At 47.6% G+C, this 17,380-nt stretch overlaps 1 long non-coding RNA gene across 1 annotated transcript; it reads left to right on the top strand.

The window, feature by feature from the left end:
- The first annotated feature begins 13,065 nt into the window (after window positions 1-13,065).
- Window positions 13,066-16,840, top strand: LOC128315858 (uncharacterized). The gene is made up of 2 exons (XR_008298967.1): window positions 13,066-13,859; window positions 16,502-16,840. It is a non-coding gene; the product is annotated as an uncharacterized LOC128315858 (long non-coding RNA).
- The last annotated feature ends 540 nt before the right edge of the window (window positions 16,841-17,380 follow it).

A 17,380-nucleotide genomic window follows, 5' to 3' on the forward strand; every position in this document is an offset into this window, starting at 1 on the left:
ACAGGCAGCGGGAGACGCGCTTATGGTCAGGAGCCACCTCAGTTTTTCCAGGTGAGTGGGTGTCCAGGAAGTGCCCCCGGAGTCGCCTCCAGCAGAGTGAGTCACTTACTGGGAAAATGGCAAAAGAATCTATTCACCGAGACCGCAGAGACATTTTGCCCAGCACTTGGAAGCATGTCTTTTTCCGACGCCGCCTCGGTGTCGTCCGTCACTGGCAAGGGGACCCACTGCAGGGGCCAAGGAAAGGATTCCTGGCCGTCAAAGAGCCCTTTGGGCAGCAGAGCGTGGCTGGGATGGTGTCCGCCCCAGGGGGACTCCCTTGCACTTAGAAAGGTCAGTGGAGACGCAATCCCTCATTAAATCCTCAACTCCACCCCGCCTTCTACATCAGTAGAACCCATCGCCTTCTTTTTTTTCCTCTACACCCAGCGTGGGGCTTGAACTCACAGCCCCGAGATCCACAAACGTATGCTTCACCAACAGAACCAGACAGGCACCCACCCCCATTGTTTTTTTGTTTTTTTGTTTTTTTTTACTGTTTATTTTTGAGAGAGAAAGAGACGCAGGGTATGATCAGGGAAGAGAGAGAGTGGGGGAGATAGAGAGATAATCCGAAGCAGGCTCCAGCCTCTGAGCTGTCAGCACAGAGCCCAACACGGGGCTGGAATCCATGAACCATGAGATCATGACCTGAGCCGAAGTCGGAAGTTTAACTGACCGAGCCACCCAGGCGCCCATCCCATTACCTCCTCTGCTGGGTACAGAGCCTCTGCTGGGTCACCCCCAAAAGAATCCCTGTACCCAAGAGCAGCACTCTGTTCCCGCCTCCTTTCAGCTCCTGGAAACTATTTATCTTCTGTTTCCATGGGTTTCTGATTCTGGACATTTCATACGAATGGAACCATACAATATGTGGCCTTTTGGGGCTGGCTTCTTTCATTTATTTTCAAGGCTTGTGCGTGTCGTAGCACATATTATTACTTTATTTCTTTTTGTTGGTGAATAGTATTCCATTGTGTGGATATAGTACTTTGTTTATCCATTCATTAGTCAAGGGACATCTGGGTTGTTTCCATTTTTTGGCTATTAGGAGTAATGCTGTCGTGCACATCAGCATGCACGTTTTTGTATGAACGTATGTTTTCATTTCTCTTGGGTATGACCTTAGGAGTAGATTTGCTAGGTCATATAATAACTCTATGCTTAAGCTTTTGGGGAACTTCCAGACTGTTTTCCAAAGTGGTTGTTGCACCATTTTATTTGCCCACATTCCAATGTCTGAGAGTTCCAATTTCTTCACATCCTTGCGAACACTTTTTATTGTCCGTCTTTTTGGTGATAGCCACCCTAGTTGGTGCAAAGTGGCATCTCACTGCGGTTTGGGTTTGTAGTTCTCCAATGGCTGGTGACGTTGAACATCTTTTCGTGTGCCTGTTGGCCATGTGGAGGTCTTCTTTGGAGAAATATCAACTGATTCAAATCCTTTGCCCATATGCCAGTTGGTTGTCTTTTTGTTGTTGAGTTATAAGCATTCTTTATATTCTGGGGCATCTGGGTGGCTCGGTCGGTTGCGCATCCCCCCCCCCATGTCTACTTATTTTTGAGAGAGAGAAAGAGCACAAGTGGGAGAGGGGCAGAGAGAGAGAGGGAGACGCACAGAATCCAAAGCAGGCTCCAGGCTCTGAGCTGTCAGCACAGAGTCCGACGCGGCGCTCGAACCCATGAACTGGGAGATCGTGACCTGAGTCAAAGTTGGACGCTTAACCGACTGAGCCACCCAGGTGCCCCTGAGCCTCCTACTCTATCTCAGCTCAGGTCTTGATCTCAGGGTTGTGAATTTGAGCCCTGCGTTGGGCTCCATGATGGGCTTGGAGCCTACTTAAAAAAAAAAAAAAAAAGAAAGAAAAAAAAGAGTTCTTTATATTTTGGATATTAGACTGCTATCAGGCATGCGATTTGCAAGTATTTTCTCCCATTCAGTGAGGTTTTTCACTTTAAGAACTATTTTATTTTTAATTAATTACCACACTCAATGTGGGGCTCAAACTCACAACCTCGAGATCGAGTCACACGCTCCACCGACTGAGCCAGCCAGGCGTCACTTTTTTGTTAGTGTCTTTTGAAGTACAAAAGTTTCTGGTTTTGATAAAGCCCAATTTCTGTTTTTTCTTTTGTTGCTTGTGCTTTGTCATACATGAGAAACCATTGTTTAATCCAAGTTCACAAAAATTTACTACTGTTTTCTTCTAAAGAGTTTTATCATTTTAGCTCTTATGTTTAGATTTTGATCCATTTTTATTTATTTTTTTTAACGTTTATTTATTTTTGAGACAGAGAGAGGCAGAGCATGAATGGGGGAGGGTCAGAGAGAGGGAGACACAGAATCTGAAACAGGCTCCAGGCTCTGAGCTGTCAGCACAGAGCCCGACGCGGGGCTCGAACTCACAGACCGCGAGATCATGACCTGAGCCGAAGTCGGCCGCTTAACCGACTGAGCCACCCAGGCACCCCAGGATTTTGATCCATTTTTAATTTTTTTTAAGTTTATTTATTTTGAGAGAAAGAGCGTGAGCTCAAGCAGGGGAGGGGCAGAGAGAGAGGGAGGAAGAATGTCAAGCAGGCTCCATGCTGTCAGTGCAGAGCCTGATGCAGGGCTCGAACTCACAAACTGTGAGATCATGACCTGATCCAAAACCAAGAGTCAGATGCCCAACTGACTGAGCCACCCGGGCGCCTCATGGATGTCCTTTTTTTCCCTTATGGCTGAATAATATTCCATTGTGTATACACAACACATCTTTATCCATTCATCCGTTGACAAACGTTTAGGTTGTTTCCACGTCTTGGCTATTGTGAATAATGCTGCAGTGACCATGGGGGTGTGGGTATCTCTTTGAGATACTGATTTCATTTCCTTTGGATAAATACTCAGAAATGGAATTGCTGGATCATAGGGTAGCTCTATTTTAAAATTGTTGAGACTCTTCCCCACTGGTTTTCACAGTGGCTGCACAATTTACATTCTCATCAATAGTGCACTGGTGTCTTCTCCTCTCATAAGGGATCAATCCTGTCGAATTAGAGTCCTACCCTTATAACCTCATTCAACCTAATTACTTCCTAGAGGCCCATCTCCAAGCTATACTGAGGGTTGAAGCTTCAACATGTGAATTTTGGGAGACACCAGCATTCAGTCCCTAATATCCCCTCTTTCTTTTTACTTTTGTAATGTGGCCACTAGAACATTTAAAATTACATACACTGTTCACATTTTATTTCTAATGGCAACACCAGTCCAGATGTTGGCTTTAAAAATTGAAAACCAGGGGTGCCTGGGTGGCTCAGTCGGGTAAGCATTTGACTCCTCATTTCGGCTCAGGTCATGATCTCACAGTTTGTGAGTTCGACCCCGTGTTAGGCTCTGTGCTGATGGCACGGAGACTGCTTGGGATGCTGTCTCTTCTTCTCTCTGTGCTTCCCCTGCTTGTCCTCTCTCTCTCTCTCTCTCTCTCTCTCTCTCTCAAAATAAATAAACTTAAAAAAAAATGAGAACCCATTATAGCGGGCTGAATGGTGGCCCTCCCCCCAAATATATTCATGTGTGAAACCTGTAAATGTGACCTTATTTGGAAAAAGGAGCTTTAGAGATATAATTAAGCTAAGGATCTTGAGATGAAATCATCCTGGATTTTCTGGGCGAGCACTGTTTCTAATGACAGGTGTCCTTTTAAGGACCCACAGAGCAGACACAGAGGAGGAGGAGAAAGCAACATGGCCATGGAGACGGAGATTGGAGGCACACAGCCACAAGCACTTTGCCTGAATGCGTTGCTTTGACTCTTAGCTCGTCTCTCTTGGCTTTTCCACTGTCTCAGATGAGCAACCTGGTGGCCTCCCAGGTGATGACTTATGCCAAATTATGCCTGAAGGCACCAGAAGCTGGAAGAGGCAAAGAAAGATGAGTCTTTGGAGGAAGCATGGCCTTGCCAACACCTTGATTTCAGATTTCTGGCCTCCAGGACTGGGAGAGAAGAAATTTCTCTTAAGTCACCAAGCTTATGGCAATTTTGTTATAGCAACTCCAGGAAATAAATACCAGAAGTATCATTTATAATTTTAGGACAAAGAATTGTTATCGGATCCCTCAAGAAGTCCATGGACTTCTTTCCACTACACGTGTGTTGCTTGAAAGAGATGTCCTAAGAATCAAGATCAAATGGACTCTTGCTTATGATGCTCTGTCTAGTTCTCGGTATTAGCTTGTGTTGGATCAGTGGTTGCTTTTGGGTGGAGAGGCTCCACGGGGAGGAGACGCGAGGGAATTTCCTCGGGTGATAGAAATGTTTCTCCTCTCGATGGCGGTGTAAGTGAATGATGTTAACTAAGTGTTCACATTTGTCAAAACCAACTAAGTTGCCCTTGTAAGGTCTGAGCATTTTCCTTCACGTACATTATACCTTAATTTAAAAAGTAAAAAGTCTGGGGCACCTGGATGGCTCAGTTGGAGGAGCATGCAGCTCCTGATCTCAGGGTTGTGAGTTCAGGCCCCAGGTCGAACATAGATCTTACATACATACATATATACATACATAGAGGGGCCCCTGGGTGGCTCAGTTAAGTGTCTGACTCTCGATTTTGGATCAGGTCACGATCTAATGGTTTGTGGAATCGAGCCCCACGTGTTGGGCTCTGTGTTGAGGTCGAGGAGTCTGCTTGGAATTTTCATTCTCTCTTCCCCCCCTTCCCTCCCCCCAACCCCACTTCCTGTGCATGTGCGCACGCGCTCTCTCTCTCTTTCAAAATAAACTTAAGGAAAAAAGGTAGCTTGCTTCATATGTGGGTCCTGACTTTCTTTTGTTTTTCCTAGAGTTTTTCTTTCATTGGCCCCCCTTTTCTTATTGAGGTGGAGAATGAAGATCATACTCTGATTAATACTCACCGTTGATTTGAATCCACTTTCTCCCTGAAAGCAGTCTTCATGTGACTCGTTGACTTCCTGCTCCAGTTGAACCACTAATTTACGGGTCTCTGGACAGCTGCCACTCTGGGATTCCCGCTCCCCCCCCCCCCCCATATTGTCTTCCTCCATTGATTTCAGTTTCCTTCTCCTAAATTCCCCTTTCATTTTGCTGCAGTATGTCCCTGGATTTTTTTTTTTCCCAGAAAAATCATGTGTGGAGTCCATGTTGGGTTCTTCTGCATCTGAAAAATTTTTTATTCGATCTTTCGGCTGGGCATACAATTCCAGGGTCGAAACAACATTTCCTGAGACTTTAGACGGCATTGTTTCAATTATATTCTAGAATCCGATACTGTGGATGAGAAGTTTAAGCCTAGTTGGATATTTATCTTGCAGGTGACCTGATTTTCTCTCTCCAGAAACTTTTAGCATGTTTTTCTCTATCCTTAGAGAGCTATAATATCATCAGACTGTGTCTAGGGGTTTTACTGGGTTTGGGGTTTGTTTCAGTCTGAAGATTCAGGCCTTTCTTCAGCTTATGGACATTTTCTTCTATTTTTTCCACTCTGTTTCCTTTCTTCTCCTTCCCTGGAACTTCCACATGGGCTGCCTCTCCTGTCCCTTATTTTTCCTCTTTCCTGGTACCTCTTAATTTGCTGGTCTTCTCAGTGCCCAGAATGTCCCCAGCAGCCAGCCCCGAGGCCTCCTGTCACTCAAGAGACTTCTTCTCTGGCCGATCACATCCACCCCCACAGCTATACCTCTCCCTCCCTGTCCTGTATTTTGTGTCCACACATACCTTCTGCACAACTCTCCTGAGCTTCAGCCCCAGACTTCCTTGCACCTGCTCCATTCACACAGGTGTCTCACAGTTAACTTAAAATCTTTTTTTTAATGTTTTGTATTATTATTATCTTTAAAAAGTTTATTTATTTATTTTGAGAGAAAGAGAGCAGGAGCAGGGCAGAGGCAGGGAGAGGGAGAGAGAGAGAGAGGGAGAATCCCAAGCAGGCTCCGCAATGTCAGCACAGAGCCCCATGCAGCGCTGGAACTCACGAACCATGAGATCGTGCCCTGAGCCTAAACCAAGAGTTGGATGCTTAACCGACTGAGGCACCCAGGCGCCCCAGACACCTTAAAATCTTAACCACAATCGGGGCACCTGGCTGGCTCAGTCGGTATAGCAGGTGACTTTTGATCTCGAGGTTGGGAGTTTGAGCCCCACTTTGGGCATAGAGATCACTATCAATCGATAAATTAAAAAGGAAAAAAAAATCTTAACTGCAATCACTTTCTCCACCTGTAAGGAAAAAACACTCTTGTGTGGCTCCTCTAGTGTCACTACTCCACCATTAACTCCGGACACACGATGTGTGTGTGTCTGTGGGGGTGAGGGGACCCCACCCTGAACAATTCTGCGACACCAGCCGGATATCCCACAATTAACTCAGTTCCGACACTGTGTAACCCGAGATGGCATCAGATCCCACAGATTAGGGACTCAGTCCCAAGAGACTGGCCCCTCCCCAAACACCAATCGCCGGTCACAGGTCCAGATTGTTACCCGTGATTCTGACCCTTCGGTTTATTTTTATTTTTATTTATTTTTAATTTTTTTTTAACGTTTATTTATTTTTGAGACAGAGAGACAGAGCATGAACGGGGGAGGGTCAGAGAGAGGGAGACACAGAATCTGAAACAGGCTCCAGGCTCTGAGCTGTCAGCCCAGAGCCCGACGCGGGGCTCGAACCCACGGACCGTGCGATCGTGACCTGAGCTGAAGTCGGACGCTTAACTGACCGAGCCACCCAGGCGTCCCCTGACCCTTCGGTTTAAATCGGAGGTTCCCACGACCCCTTCCTCAAGGGACACCTCCCACGACCTCTTCCTAGTGTGGCTCACAGAACTCAGGGAAAAAGCGTATTTGCTGGATCACCGGTTTATCACAAAGGATAAAGGAACAGCCAGCTGCAGAGATACACAGGTGAGGTGTCTGGGCGTCTGTCCCTGTGGAGTTCGGACCTCACCACCCTCCTGTCTCTTGGATACGTTCTTGTTCACTAACCCATCCTTTTGGAGGGTCTTTGTGGAGGCTTCGTTACATAGGCACTCGATTAAATCGTTGGCCGTAGGTGACTCAACTCAGTCACCATCCCTTCTCCCTTCCCCAGAGGTGGGCAAGTGGGGCTCAAAGTTTGAACTCTCCTTCTTTAGGTTTGAACTTGGCTACCAGCCTTCCGAACCCCAGGGGCTTTCCATAAGTCACTCATTAACATAAACTTCTGTGATGGAAAGCCTCTTGCCATGAATAACAAAGGGAAACTTGATTGCTCTCATTTCTTAGGAAATTCCAAGGGTTTTAGGAGCTAGATGCCAGAACCTGTGAGAACCAAACGTGTACTCTTATCAGAAACCACTGTGCCACACGACCCCTTCACCAGCTCTCTTCGTATCCTTTGTCTCCTGTGTCAGTAAATGGCTTCACCAGCCGACCAGGCTCTCAGACACTGCCAGGCCCCGGGTTCTGCCCACTGGGTCTCTGGAGTGTCTCCTACACTTGTGCCTGTCCCTGTCCTTCCAAGCCACGGGGCTGGCTTGTTTCCTGCCTTTGTTCTTTTCTTTCTTTCTTTCTTTCTTTCTTTCTTTCTTTCTTTCTTTCTTTTTTTTTTTTTTTTTACATTCATTTATTTTTGAGACAGAGAGAGTATGAACGGGGGAGGGTCAGAGAGAGAGGGAGACCCAGAATCTGAAACAGGCTCCAGGCTCTGAGCTGTCAGTACAGAGCCCCATGCGGGGCTCAAACTCAGACTGCGAGATCATGACCTGAGCTGAAGTCGGACACTTAACCGACTGAGCTACCCAGGTGCCCCCCCCCCCGCCCCTTTTTTTTAATGCGTATTCATTTTTGAGACAGAGAGCACTAGCGGGGGAGGGGCAGAGAGCGAGGGAGACAGACAAACCCCGAGATCATGACCTGAGCTGAAGTCAGATGCCTAAGCGACTGAGCCACCCAGGCACCCCTTTGCCCTTGCCCTTTATAATTACCTCCCAGGGCACTCAGCTTCTCTGTCCCACTATGTTGATTGTCCTCACTTTTGTGTGAATGAGAGAAAATGTGAAGAAAGAGTGAGGAAGAGAGGGAATCGGGGGTGGGGCAGGGCGGGAAAGACAGAAAAAAAGAACGGAGACTGCAAGGATAGGTCATCTCCAAAAGGATAAAGGCTGCCGATAAATCTTTGATCAAGAGACTTGCTTTTATGCTGCTGAAGTTACACTGAAGGACAGATTTAAAGGGGAAAAGAAGTCAGCAAAGGATGGCCTGCTTGCTGTGGGGGCAATGCAGGGGTGGGGGGGGCAGGGAAGAGGGGGAGGGGCTCCCCAGCTCACTCTGTGCAGAGCTGGTCAGGAGGAGCACCCCCATCTCAAAGACCCCCTCATCTCCCCCAGTGTGAATAGTACCTGCTGAGACCAGGGGCCCCAGTCCCAGAAGCCCCACAGACAGTGAGAACAGGTCACCTCCCAGGATTACAGCAAAACCTGGATTGGTTCTAGAGGGGGAGGAATGGGAAAGAGAGGGAGAGATTTATTTTAAGGACCAGGTTGCTAAGTATGAAAACTGTAGGGCCGGCTGGGAATCTGGGCAGAAAGTGGTGCTGCAGAATTTCCCTTCCCAGAAAACCTCAGTTTTCGCTCTTACGGCGTTCAACCATTTGAGGCTCACGCACAAGACTCAGGGATCCTATCCTTTACTGGAAGTCAGCGCGTCCACAAAGCACCTTCACGGCCACACCTCGGTTCATGTTTGATTAAATAAGGGGGTACTACGGCCTAGCTAAATTGACACATAAAACTTAAGCACCGTGGACACAATGACGAAACTGAGACCCAAAGAGATGATCAAGGCGGGCAGCCTTTTTTTAAAAAAAAATTTTTTTTTTTAACGTTTATTTATTTTTGAGACAGAGAGAGACAGAGCATGAACAGGGGAGGGGCAGAGAGAGAGGGAGACACAGAATCTGAAACAGGCCCCAGGCTCTGAGCTGTCAGCACAGAGCCTGACGCGGGCCTCGAACTCACGGACTGCGAGATCGTGACCTGAGCTGAAGTCGGACGCTTAACTGACCAAGCCACCCAGGCGCCCCAGCCTTTTTTTTTTTTTTTTTTAAATGTTTATTTTTATTTTGAGAGAGACAGAGATAGAGCCAGCCACTGTCAGTGCAGAGCCTGAGTCAGGGCTTGAACTCATGAACTGAGAGATCATGACCTGAGCTGAAACCAAGAGTCGGATGCTTCACCGACTGAGCCACCCGGGTGCCCCCACTCTTTTCTTTTTTTAAAGTAAGGTCAAGGCCCAATATGGGGCTTGAACTCACAACCCCAAGGTCAAGAGTTGCATGCTCTGGACAGAGCCAACCAGGGGCTTCCAAGGAAAACAGCTTTTATACTTTCTAGAGAAACAACACCCTGTGAGAAATCGACAGGGTAAAAACGAACAAAGCAACAACTCCAAACCCCTTATGTTTAGAAGCTTCAATTAATAAGGAACTCTAGGGGCGCCTGGGTGGCCTGGTTGGTTAAGCATCTGGCTCTTCATTTCGGCTCAGGCCACGATCTCATGGTTCGTGAGATCGAGCCCTGCATCAGGCTCTGTGCTGACGGCATGGGGCCTAATTGGGATTCTCTCTCTCCCTTTCTCTCTCTTAAAAAACAAAAATGGAATTCTAAACAGAATTTGGCCTGGGATGGTAAATTAGTAAAAGTAAAAAGGTCTGTGTATGTGGACTTCAGCTCTGCATTCCCCTTCTCTGATGGTACAGACATTTGTCTACCTCCTTGTGGAGCGAAGTACCTTTCACACGGGAGATTGTTTCTTTCATCTGGAGGTGAAGGGGAGTCAGGGTGTTGTTCCCGCACGGACTGTTCCTTAAGTAACTTAAATTCAAAATAACCAATATGCCATTGTGGCTGGTCTGGGGGCGGCCAGCCCAGGGCCACTGCAGTCGGGAAGATGGGAAACAGAACGACCACATTTTGTGTTGTTTATATCCCAAGAGAGCAGAGAATCCTGCGGAGTGGGAAACAGTGCTGCCTTCACATGACTCACCGTTTTGAATCGACGTCTGGCGGTTTCCTGAGGTTTAGCTACTGTTGATTTGAACACTGGTTAGAGTTGGTTTTGCACAAGTCCTGATGCTCTCCTATGACCAGTGCTGTCCAACCAGGGGTGAGATAATGATGGAATGGGGACTCAGAGATTTTTTTTAGGGGGGGGGGTTAAATTTTTTCTGTTCAAATCCCCTTCTGTTTTGCCCATTCCACAGCCCCTCCCCTCTGGCAACCACCAGTTGCCAGAGTCTCTGTATTTATGGGTCTCTCTCCTTTTCTTTTTTTCTTCTTTCCTTCTCTTTCTTCCTTCCTTCCTTTCTCTGTTCCCTTCCCTCCTTCCTTGTTTTGTTTTTTTAGGTTTCTTTCTTTCTTTCTTTTTCTTCGTTCCCTTCCCTACTTATTTCCTTCTTATTTGTTTTTTTTAGGTTCCACGTATAAGTTAAATCCCATGGTATTTGCCTTTCTCTGACTTATTTCATTGAGCGTTATACTCTCTAGGTCTATCCATGTTGTTGCAAATGGCAAGATCTTCTTTTTTATGGCCGAGTAATATTCCATTATGCACACACCACATCTTCTTTACCCACTCATCTATCAGCGGACACTTGGGTTATTTCCATATCTTGGCTATTGTGAATAATGCTGCAGTAAAATAGGCGTGCATATATCCTTTTGAGTTAGTGTTTTCGCATTCTTTGGGCAAATTTAGTAGTATGTCATTACTGGATCGTAGGGGAATTCTATTTTCTACTTTCTGAGGCACCTCCATACTGTTTTCCACAGTGGCTGCACCAGTTTGCATTCCCACCGATAGTACATGAGGGTTCCTCTGTCTCCACATTCTTGCTAACACTTGTTCCTTGTCTTTTTTTTAATTTTAGCCATTCTGACAGGTGTGAGGGGACATCGCTGTGGTTTTGACTTGCATTTCCCTCATGTTGAGCATCTTTTCATGTGTCTGTTGGTGACCTCTATGTTTTCTTTGGGAAAATGTCTATTCAGGTCCTCTGCCTGTGGTTTTAGTCAGATTATTTGTGTTTTTGGTGCTGAGTTGTAGAAGTTATTTATCTATTTTGGTTATACATAGTAATATAAATATAATTATATATTAATAACATTAACATTGATATATATTAATAACATATTAATAACATCAACACACATGTTAACCCTTCATAGGGTATATCATCTGTCAATATCTTCTCCCATTTGGTTGGTTGCGTTTTCATCGTGTTGATAGTTTTCCTTTGCCGCGCAAAAGCTTTTTTATTTTGGTATCGTCAGTGTTCAGATTTTAACCTGAATAGGCAGGAGAGAAAAATAGGGATGCAATGACGCCATCTTGGGCAACACTGCTGGATTAGCCTCTGTGAGGTCACGACGCAGTAGGAAACGATTCCCAAATCTCAGTGGTGCAGAACAAGCGTGGCCCCTTTCTCAGTCCCATTAAATGTTGGTGGCTGCAGGTGCGACTCCCCAGTCCAGGACCCGGGTTGAAGGAGGAGCCGCTGTCTGGAACCCCGTATTCTCAACGCAGAAGGAAAGGGTAAGACCTCTGGAGGAAATGTGCAATGGCTCTTAAAGCTTCTGCTCAGAGCCGCCTCGGCTGTTTCCGCCTTCATGTCGCAGGGCATACTGAATCACATGGCCGGCCATGCCAAGGGGGTGGGAAAGGGTCTGTCCTCAGGGAGGTGCCACACATCTCACGGCAGGGACCAATTTTCCTCTTATTGGAAGGGATGGTGGATAATGGGGACCATGATTCAACCTACCACCCCTGGTCAGCTTTCTTTCCAGAGTGACAACTGCCCTTCTTAACAGCTTGTTTTTATTTATTTATCTATTTATTTTCATTTTTTTTAAGTTTGAAAGTGCACACGCACATGCACAAGTGGGGGAGGGGCAGAGAGAGAGAGATCTGAAATGTGCTCTGCCCTGACAGCACAGAGCCCGATGCGGGGCTCAAACTCACAAACTCTGAGATCACAACCTGAGCTGAAGCTGGATGTTTAACCAACTGAGCCACCCAGGTGCCTCTAAACTCGTTTTTTTGTTTTTTTTTTTAATGTTTATTTCCTTATTTTGAGAGAAAAAGAGAGAAAACGTGTGATTGGGGGAGGGGCAGAGGGAGAGGGAGAGAGAGTCCCAAGCAGGCTCTGTGCTGTCAGTGCAGAGCCCGATTTGGGGCTTGATCCCACCAATCGTGAGATCGTGACCTGAGCTGAAACCAAGAGGTGGACACTCAATTGACTGAGCCACCCAGGCGTCCCAACTGCATCCTTTAATTAATCCAACTGAGAGTAAAGAAAGTCATTTCCCTGCGAGGAGTCCGTGGGAGCACGATTGTAGAAACAGGCAGTGGGGTGAAGAGGTCAGGACATGGGCTCAGAGGGTCTCCTCCTGCCAGTTTGTGGTATTCTGTCTGCGGGATCAGCAGAAGGCCCAGCCCTCCTCAGGCCGCTGCGATTTCCTCTTGGCACAAGCCCAGGTCACTGCCTTCCCTGAGGTCATGGGTTCGGCCTGTCTGTGACGCTGGTAGTAGGGTTTTTTGGTTTTTTCCCCCCCTAATAAACAAAACAGGGGGTCAGATGGGATGAGCTGGCCACACCCTCTGAAAGCTGCGAAAAAACTGTGGTTTCCACCTCTGTAAATATCTGGATGCAGGAGGTGGTGTGGGCAGATGTGGGCTGAGAGGTGAACCCCCATCTCCAGAAGCCACAGGCCCCCCAGTTTCTCTCTCCCACTCCCCCTTTGTTTGGGCAAAAGAATCAGATCGTTCGAATAGTAGCATTTCACGTCAAAAATAGAGTTACAGTGGTGCCTGGGTGGCTCAGTCGGTTGAGCGTCCAACTTCGGCTCAGGTCACGATCTCGCGGTCCGTGAGTTCGAGCCCCGCGTCGGGCTCTGTGCTGACAGCTCGGAGCCTGGAGCCTGTTTCAGATTTTGTGTCTCCCTCTCTCTCTCTGCCCTCCCCCTGTGCACATCTCTCTCTCAAAAATAAATAAACATTAAAAAAGTAGAATTACATAATCACAAAAGGCAATGTTTGCAAGGGACTCTGGATATCATCTGGGTGTACCCTATCAAAAAAAGAAAGCCCAGATGTGGTAAGTGACCAGCTGAGGGTCCCTCCCCCCAGAGAAAAGTGGGCCCCCCCGTCCCCTCATCCTGGGCCTGGCACCCGCGGGATACCTGGTGAGTGCCTGCTCCATGAGGGGAGAATAACGAAACGGACTCGTCCCCGGATGCTACTCCAGGGTTTCCAGGTGACGGGGCTCTTTGAAGGGTCAGGCAGCATTTTAAAGGTTTCAAGAAATGAGATTCTTTTTGTTCAGCTATTGGGGGACAGGGAACTCTGTGAAGCCTCTCCTGGTTTATGACTCCAGCTTTTCAAGGTTGTGTCAACTTAACCTAAAAGCATTTCTGAATGCCCTGTGAAAAATCTGTGACCCACATAAAGAGCAAGAAAATCAGAACATGTAACTCTTAGGCCCGCGGGTCTGATATTTCTGCTAGGAAAATGGCAGGGGCCTCAGTGGCATGGTCCAGTGGAAGGGAGACTCCTGAGACTTTCCTTCTTTCCTTCTTCTAGACTTTCCCAAAGATTACTCTGAGATTCCATTTCTGAAAGAGGATGCGTATAGGTGTGAGTGGAATGTACAAAATGCCGAAATAAGTGAAGTTCAACAGGTTGTGTAAACAGTGCCAAAGCCAACCTTTATGGAGCCCTTACCATGGGCCAAATGCTGTTCCCTATGCTATACTTGCACGTGCCTAAGAAAACACCCAGGAGGTAGGTAATGCTGTTAACATACTGGGGCGCAGAGAGGGCCAGCAACTTATCCAAGGTCACACAGCTAGCAACTGAGAGCTGGGATTCAAACACAGGCAGTCTGGCCCCAGAACCCTGTTGGGGAGGAAGAATTTTCTCTGCCCTTTGAGGTCCTTCTAGCTGGACTAAGAATCAAATTGATAGGAGACAGATTAACAGGAGAAAATCAAATTTCATAGCACACATAGGGCGAATCCACAGGGACACGTAAATTCCAAAGGCAGGCAACATGATGCTTATTTGAGCTAAGGAGAGGGGTGGGGGTCTGGGGGAGGAAGAGCATTAGCAGGAAGGTGAGAGAAGTTGTTTGCTAAACAAAGGTTGCCCTATTACACAGACATGTTTCTTGGGTAAACAGGAATTTCTGTTAATAGCCCTCTTCCTGGTACAAGCAGGCCTTTGTGGGGGAGGTGAAGAGCTTTTCCTAAACCTGGGCGGTTTTGATTGCTTTTGACTCAAAGTAAAGTTCCTGCCAAAGTGGCCCATCTTGGGGCGGCCTGCCCCCGCCCACACTCCTAGCCTCTAGCACATGGTCTCTGGCAATGATTATCACTAATGACCGAGCACGTTCCTTGTTGGGGACGTTCAGCTAGTGCCTTAGGGCTACCCTATCTCATTTACTATTTCATTTACGCCTCAAGAACGAGGAGTTATCAAGGTGATTATTCCCAGTTATCATTCCCACTTAATGCGTGAGGGAACAGGCTTAGAAAGATCGAACTTGCCCAGCGTCTCAGCACTAATTGGTGGTCAGACTGGAATTTGGGCCGTGGAATTCGTCCTTAAATCTCTCCCCCTTCATGTTTTTATTTATTTATTTATTTTGGGGAGAGAAAGAGACAGAGTGCGAGCAAGAGAGGGAGACACGGAATCCGAAGCAGGCTCCAGGCTCTGAGCTGTCAGCACAGAGCCCGACGCGGTGCTCGAACCCACGAACTGTGAGATCATGACCTGAGCTGAAGTCGGACGCTTAATTGACTGAGCCACCCAGGCGCCCCCCTTCATGTTCTTAATTATCGATAATTGTTGGAGGTGAGCCGAAGGGTTTATTTTACTATTTACTTTACTTCCATGTATTTGAAAATTGCCTTTAAAACATCCCCAAAACAGAGGGTGATTGGAGGGGCAAACTAACCCCCCCCAACTACTCCCTTAGTCACTGTGTTGTCCCGACCCCGCAGGTTACTGTTTATCTCCTTGATGGGCAGGGAAGGGAAGGGAAAGAGAAGGTTGAATCTGGGTCAGCAGAATTTCCCAAACTTTTCAACAATAGAACTTCTCCTGCCACACTTGAGGAGATGGGATTCTCACTTTCCCGGAGGATGCTCGGCCATCAGGGACTTGCCTCCTGTCCTGGTGGCTCCTGTCCTGGGCTGGATATCAACAGGAAGTTGGAGACGTGGAGGAGATCGGTCCCAGGGAGAGGGCAGTCAGTGAGACATGCTCACAAGGCCCAGGCACTGTCCAAGCTGGCACTGAGGAGACCTCTCTGAGCACCGGCCTGGGACGTACAGACAGACCCCTGGGGTTGGGGAAAGGGCCCAGGCAGCATTTCCAGGTCGCTGCAGGACACGGAAAGAGAATGTGCCACATCAGGCTGGGACTGGAAATTTCCTAAGTTTATTACCACGATCTGGCTTTCTTACATACCTTCCCTTTTGCAAGGCACTTTCCCACACAGCAGCTCACTTCCTCCTCACGACCCTCAAGTAAGGCGGGCCACGTGGCTATCACTCCCCCCATTTTATGGCACCGAGGGAAGAATTTACACGACTGTCAAAGTCACACAAGGGAGAACACCGTGCAAGTCTAAGGCATCGGTGCCCTCGCCACCGTTACCCAGAATTGCCAGGGCTTAGAATCATTACTTGGGGGGGATCCGTTTGGTCTAGAAAATGCGGGTGCAGCCAAGGTCATGTAGGCATGTGAGGAGGTGGCCACACAAGCCACCGGGTGCCAGGTGTGAAACGCCCCTGGTTGAAAGAGATGGGTCCTTTACACAGGCTCTGTTTTAGGGTACAAGAGGCTGGAATCACAAGCAAGGGGTGGCTGGATGTGGAGGACGGAGCCACAGTCACGGAGGGAGAGAGAACACCAGATCCAGGAGGGGATTCTGGGGCCTTTGGATTCTGACCGGGCTTATCAGGCGCGTCCCTGGTCTGGGCCCTGCCTCCCCAAGGGGCCGCCGGAGGAGGGACAGCCAAGCCTCCAGGCTGACTCACTGCCTGGCTGCCCCCGTCTTGGATCCTCTCCCTCCCACATTCCACTAGCCACTGCTCCTTTTACTGTTGTTTACCGCTGGCTTTATTTACCTGGTCTCAACCTCCTCATCATGGTCTTGTGTTATCACCAGGGGCTTTGCCGAGAGGGACGCCTACCTGCTTTGGTTCTTTCCTTCATTACTGTCTTAAAAAAAAAATTTTTTTTTTAATGAAAGAAAGAGAAGGAAGTCATCTGGATGTTTACAAAAAACAAAAACAAGGCAGAGTTCTGTCATCTAGGTTTGGGAGGGTGTGGCCACCCACCGCCCTCCTCTTCCAGCTTTGGCAATGAAGTTTAGCAGCACAGGGTACCAGGCGTGTTTATTCCTCTGTTCTCCGCAGGGACGTCCTCTCAGGATTTCCAAGCACTTCCTGTGTCTCAGTGACTATGTTTGGTTGGCCAGCGGACGGATCCCTGCTTTTCAGACATCAACTAAAAATGTCAAGCCAGAGGGGTGCCTGGCTGACGCAGCACAAGGGACGCATGCCTTGATCTCGGGGTCCTGAATTCAAGCCCTCCACTGGGCATAGAGATTACTCAAAAAAACAAAGGAAGTAACGTCAGTGAGTCAACTTACAACTAGAATGATCAGCCTCTGCTTTAGTTTCTAAAATTTGGTTTTTGTAAATTAAGTTTCTTGAAGTGGTTACATGTATGAAGGAAGAAAAGGAAGAAAGCCAGTTCTTGGTGTTTATTTTTGAGAGAGAGAGCAAGCATGAGCAGGGGAAGGGGCAGAGAGAGAGGGGGACAGAGGATCCCAAGCGGGCTCTGTGCTCTCAGCACACAGCCCAATAAGGGGCTCAAACACATGAACCGAGATCATGACTTGAGCTGAAGTCGGAGGCGTAACCAACTAAGCCACACAGGCCTCCCCTCCCCCCGCAACGAAGAAGCAAGCAAGTTCTATTTTCGTATGTTCCAAAGAAGTAGCTACTATCTACAAGTCAGGACTTTCTATGTGCCACACGCTATTTTCAGTCGTTAAACACATTACCTTGTTCAATTTTTATAACCACGCCATACGGTACCACCTTTCTTAGGGATCAACCCAGGTTTTCGAGGCCCAGAAGGTTATAAAATTGGGGGCCCTCTTCTGTAATTACACAGTTGCAAATTACATGTAAATTGCAATGATACAATTCTAAACATTGTAGGAAATGAGGTACAGAACCTTGGCAGATGAGGGTTCCGAAAGCTCGTTAGCTTCATGGCTAATCCAC

Source organism: Acinonyx jubatus, chromosome B3 (genome assembly GCF_027475565.1).
Source record: "Acinonyx jubatus isolate Ajub_Pintada_27869175 chromosome B3, VMU_Ajub_asm_v1.0, whole genome shotgun sequence".
In the NCBI taxonomy this organism is placed as follows: Eukaryota; Metazoa; Chordata; class Mammalia; order Carnivora; family Felidae; genus Acinonyx; species Acinonyx jubatus.